This window comes from Rhinoderma darwinii, chromosome 4, assembly GCF_050947455.1.
Source record: "Rhinoderma darwinii isolate aRhiDar2 chromosome 4, aRhiDar2.hap1, whole genome shotgun sequence".
Classification (NCBI taxonomy): Eukaryota; Metazoa; Chordata; class Amphibia; order Anura; family Rhinodermatidae; genus Rhinoderma; species Rhinoderma darwinii.
In genome coordinates, this window is record NC_134690.1 from 367,173,467 (window position 1) to 367,179,466 (window position 6,000).

Genomic DNA, 6,000 nt, shown 5'->3' on the forward strand with positions numbered 1-6,000 from the left:
AGATTATTATTATTAATATTATGAATCCTTTCAAAGGGACATTCTGCAGCAGCTGTGATGTTTATTATAAGAAACATAGTACTACAAACTATAAACGCTTAAAATATGCAGTCACGTCAGAGAATACATAGCCTACAGCCTTATGATTTAATATGTCGGGAAACTCTTCGCAGAATTCTTAGGCCCTGTTCAATTCCTTCTGGAATTTTGATGCAGATTTTGACCTGCCTGCACTCTCTTTGCGAGGCGATTTCAGCAGTAAAAACTCTGTGTGAACAGGGCCTTACACTGTTCTAATTTACATAAGACTATGTTGGCACAGAATATTTTCAAATGTATTTCGGCAAAATTAATGCTTGCATTACGAACCAATATACACTTGATATACTCCTGATAACAAAATCCCATTCAATAAGAAATACGCTGTGAAGTCGAAACAAGGAATATATTTACTGAATTTAAAAAAAAATGCGTAAAAAGACGCTTAAAATAAATTGGCATGTCACTTCTTGAAGCGTTTTACGAGCGGATATTTCTCATTGAAGTCTTTCTCATTCAGGTTTTAAAAAACGCTCTGAAGATATGCCTCAAACTATGCTTTAAATACGCTTGCAAAATTGAAAAACACTTTGAAAATGCGGTAGTAAAAACTTGGATTTCAGAGTCTGATTTCTCTTCAAATCTGAATCATATTTCCCAGCTTGTAAAATACTTGTGAACTTTTAGGCCTTATTCACACGAGCGTGTCCGATTTGTGTCAGCAAAAAACAGGTTAGGGCCTGTTCACATCAGCGTTAGCTTTCTGTTGAGCGGTTCAGTCTGAGATTTCCGTCGTGGAACCCAACGGAAAGTCAAACGGAAACCTTGGCTTCCATTTGCATCACCATTGATGATGCTACGCTATTGATTCAGTCGAAAAAACAGAATCCTACCGGAGCAGTGACAAACAGAAAGCATTAGCAATGTTTCCGTCACAATTTATATCAATGGTGATGCAAACGGAAGCCAAGGTTTCCGTTTGACTTTCCGTTGAGGGGTTCCACGACGGAAACCTCCGATGGAATCCCTGAATGGAAAGCGAACGCTGATGTGAACCGGCCCTTATTCTTCCTGCATACGACTGTCCGTGTTGCATCAGTATGGTTTCCGTGTGTCATCTGTTTCTCTCGTCCGTTTTTCTCTTCTGCGAGCACTTGGTTTCACTTCACTTTTTTCCTGTGCATTTTTTAGCAACTGATGTGTGAAAAACGGACAGCACATGGATGTCGTCCTTGTCCTATCCATTTATTTTTTTCATGCAAAAATGGACCAGAATAGGGAATTCAGTGACACACGGTCCTTGAAAACAAAAAAAACAACAAAACGGACAGAACACTACAAGAAACACGCTTGTGTGAATAAGGCCTTTGGGGTGCATTATTCCACGTATAATACAATACTGCTGTATTATACTAGGCACAGATTTGTCTAAAGCAAGGCAACTGTCTATACCTCGACTATGAAAACCCACAGATCACACGTTTATAGTCCATCAATCTTACAACCTGGAAAGCCCCTAAAGGTTAATGTAAGTTCGGTGGGGTTCCAACTCCAAGGACTCTCGCGATTCAGCAGAAAGAAGTGGCCACGGCCTGCACAGACGACAGGTAACAGCCCAGAGGATCTGAAGGTCCTTTTACATAATGCCAATTGCCTCTTCAGCAGCCATAACTATTTTATTTTTTTATTGATGTCGCCATATGATGCCTTGTTTTATGAATAGCATTTTTTTTTGCCGCGCACGTTTACACGAAATAACTTGTTTAAGTAATTCTCCAGGATGTTACGGTCGTGTAGATACCTTATATTTGTAGGTATTTTGTTTTTATGTAATGTATGGCCAATAAACTATATTTTAAGCTAAAAAAATGACTTCTTGTGGACAGCTCTTTAATATCATAATATTTTGTTAAAAAAAAAAAAAAAATGTTACTCCCATGAAAGGATAACTTTTTAACAACTTTACTTTTTACTTATGTATTATCATACTCCTGTATACTAATACATGACACTGTCATTATGACACAGACTGCTGTTAGGACAACACATAGTGTACCCTAACAGTAGAAATACCGAAGACAGCCCTGGGGTCCTTTCAAGGTTCCCAGGGCTAACTTCAGAGGGATCCCCTAATCTCTGATCGCATTACTGGGTTTTCGGCGACGTGAATAAAGAGGCTAGTCCCCTTTGCTCATGCCACAGACCGCAGAGATCAAAGGGTTAAATAGCTGGGGTCAGCGTTTCCTCTGATCCCAGCTTTATTCGGAGGCTGCTCTAAGTACAGCTCCTGCTAAGGCCCCATGAACACGACCATAGATTTCGTCCGTAATTACGGACCCATTCATTTCTATGGCCGACGGACACCCTGCATATTTACGGGAAGGTGTCCGTGCCGTAAAAAGCCTCCTCAAAAGATAGGACATGTCCTATTTTTTGCTTTTTATGGACCGTGCTCCCATACTTTATATGGGAGCTCGGCCCGCAAATGGGGGTGGCTGTCCGTGGCCAGGCTTGCCCGTAATCAGTGATTACGGGCTCGGCCGTGTGCTTGAGGCCTTAGAGAATGAGCGCTCATAAGCCTTTTCTACAGGGACGTCAAAACGCGTCGCTGTAGACTTTGGTCCTGCACCGCATGACATCAAAAGTTAGTGGGCGGTAAGGGATCGTGCTAAATTATGTTCACACTGTGTTTGTGGTGTACGTCAGAGGTACATGTCAGGAAGATTAGTATGGCATATAGTCGTATAGGTCGTTGAACGATTCACAGTATAAAAAAAAAAAAAAGTATATCACATGGTATATGTACCTTAGTAGGATGCCGCTGTATTGAATAGTGGTGGACTACACCATCAACACAGATAAAAAAAAAACAAAAAAACAACAACGTTATGCCGATGCATACCGCCACAATGTGTGCTGAATGGACACCCTATGGATACTTTCGGCTTATGCTGCAGGAGCTTTCCTGGTGATTGCACCAAATTTACACGGTTTGATGTGTGAATAGTCTTATTAGGTTTTCTTGGCGCGGACTTTGTGTAAAAAATATTTAGTATAAAAAGACTCACACTTTTGCCACGGATTCCGCACAGAAAAGCCGCAGATTATCTTAACTGAATAACAATGTGGCTAATCTGCCTGCAGATCCGCTGAATAATCCGCAACACAAATCCAAGTTTCAGCTATGGACGTCTGACGCAGATTTTCTAAAAAAAAAAAAAAAACAACGCCACAAATCTGTGCCATGTGATTCCCTGATAGTCCATACCCTGTAATACCAGCAGATCCAGAATGATAAAACCTGTTCTAAATTCTACAAAGAATAAATCATGATGATTAATAAAATGTTAACGTCAATAACATCTCAAAACCTGCAAAATAAAAAAGGAACATTGAGAAGCTGCTTGAAATATAAAGACTGCATAGGTTTGCAAGCCCTACACCTGAGCAGCCTCTGTAGAACTACAACTCCCAGCATGCTGCAAATTAGGATTTATGCAACAGCATGCTGGGAGTTGTAGTTTAGTTTAGTAGATGGGCAGCTACAGGTCAATACGTCGTTCCTTACGCCCAGAGGCATGAAATAACCGAATGACTACAGACGAGGGAATTTATAAGTTGGAGAGGCGCTACTAAACACTCACAAGTAACCGGCGCTGATGTGTCTGCCCCCGGCCCCAGCAGCAGGCCCCTCTATCCCAGCAGCAGTCCGGAGCCGGCTGACGTTTGCGCATGCGTGATGCCTATTGGTGGGTGGCAGATCACGTGATTTCATATAGCGCGCCTATCTTAGGAAATTGTGAGAATGAGTAGACGAGACAAGCGGAGTAGACGAGACAAGCGGCGTAGCCGCGTATCTCCTGTACTTGTATCGTTGTAGCTGCTGTGTATAATCCTCTCACTTGTGCCAGCGTATTATGGTAATAAATACGGAAGGAATCTATTATATATTTTAAAACCTGTAACAATGGTGAGGTAATGTAAGTTGGTATTATGATATTAAACCAGTGGTTTCCAACCTGTGGCTCTCCAACTGTTGTGAAACTACAACTCTCAGCACGTGCTAATATCCGCTAGCTATGTGGGCATGCTTGGAGTTGTAGTTTCACAACAGCTGGAGAGCCACAGTAACCACTGTATTAAAAAGAAACAGCTGTGATGATATTAGGCGACCCAATGTAAGTTATCCTTGGAAATAAACGGTGGCTATATAAGCTGTCTGTGGCATGGCACATTTTTTTGAATGCCACAGTGCCTCTATTTCACAAATAGTTCCCCCTGGCACGGATACAATTGACAGCACTGGCGAGGCAAGGAAACCATCGGTTCCCTCCCCCCATTTGGCGCTTTTTTGTGATTCAGACGGCGCAGACAGGGTGGGTAGCGCTGTCTAGAGGGGTGTGTGTGGGTCGGTATCTACACAAGGTACTGTGGCACAATCTACAGGGGTGTGTATGTGTCACTATTTACAGGTGGTACTGTGGCACAATCTACAGGGGGTGTGTATGTGTCACTATTTACAGGTGGTACTGTGGCACAATCTACAGGGGGTGTGGCGCTATCTACAGAGAGGGTGGCACTATCTACAGGGGGTACTGTGGCACTATCTACAGGGGGTGTGTGGCACTATCTACAGAGGGGTATGTGGCACAATCTACAGGGGGTGTGGCGCTATCTACAGAGAGGGTGGCACTATCTACAGGGGGTACTGTGGCACTATCTACAGGGGGTACTGTGGCACTATCTACAGGGGGTGTGTGGCACTATCTACAGGGGGTAGTGCTATCTACAGGGGGTGTTTGACACTATCTACAGAGGAGTGTGTGGCACTATATACAGTGGGTGGTATGACACCATCTGCAGGGGTTGTGTGGTATTATCTACATGGGGTGTGGCACTATCTATGGGGGGGCTCTATGGGGGCTACAGTCGGGAAGGGGTTAAAGTATAATGTGTCATGAAAAAACAATCTCAGATTTACATGGATAATTATAAGCATTCCAAAGTTATTACCACTTAAAGAGACACATGTCAGATATGAAAAATAGGGCTGCGTCCGTATCTCATACATCCTGGCAGGAAGGCACTTCAGTAGATCCAGCTGGAGCTAAAGTAGGTTGAAGTGAGAGCTGAATATACTGCACTTGCAGCTCTCACTTCAACCCGTGCTTCTAAAGGCTGTAACTCGGGCTGGATCATAGCTAGAGCTGCGATCCTGGGCCTGTTTGGAAGCTACGATCCAGCCTGAAGTGCAGCTCCCATTTCTGCGTGTATTGAGGAGGAGAGGAGGAATGTGCTGGTAGTGTTCAGGAAGAGAAGCTGTCATATTCTTCCTGTTCCTATAAGATATGGGGGTTCTTTTTTTTTTCAGAATAGAAGTGAGAGGATAAGCAGCTGCTCTGCTACTAATTGGTCCCTGTAGTTAAGCCTATCATGTGTGAGCCAGTGTGCTGGGCCCTATATCTAAGCCTATCCATAGCTATAGGGGTCCTAATCCTATAGATATTTTGTCTCCAATTTATATATATGTATATACACACATACGCATACATTTAAGGGGGTAGAACATATGTAATGGGGCTATTGTCCCTGATGTTTTAAGACCTAAGCAACACCCCTGGCTTCTAGTGCTGCATCAATGGGTCACTTAGACCCAGAGATGCAGCTTAAAACTGTGGGCTGTCGGCCATGAAGAGAAATTAGGGGGGGGGGGGCTCGAGAAGGACTTTTGCACAGGGGCTCATTCGTTTTTAGCTAAGCCCTATTCCTATCCTAGTATATGCTGTAGGATGTATTTTATTGCATTCATGATTCATTAGTGTTCTAGTAGAATTAGCATGCAAGAAACATTAAGAAAAGTTATCCCTCTTCGTTACTATAAGATGTTTGGACAAGATGTGCACTAATCCTGTTCCACATAGGATATACACAGTCGAGTCACATTATTATGACCAGCAGCTA

At 43.0% G+C, this 6,000-nt stretch overlaps 1 protein-coding gene across 1 annotated transcript in view; it reads right to left on the reverse strand.

Annotated features, from left to right (window-relative positions):
• TASP1 (taspase 1) overlaps window positions 1–3,785 on the reverse strand; it is a 122,395-nt gene extending 118,610 nt beyond the window's left edge. The window contains exon 1 of the mRNA XM_075864534.1: window positions 3,684–3,785. The gene's annotated coding sequence lies outside the window, so the exon portion shown is untranslated. The remainder of the gene's footprint in view (window positions 1–3,683) is intronic.
• Between the last annotated feature and the right edge of the window lie 2,215 nt (window positions 3,786–6,000).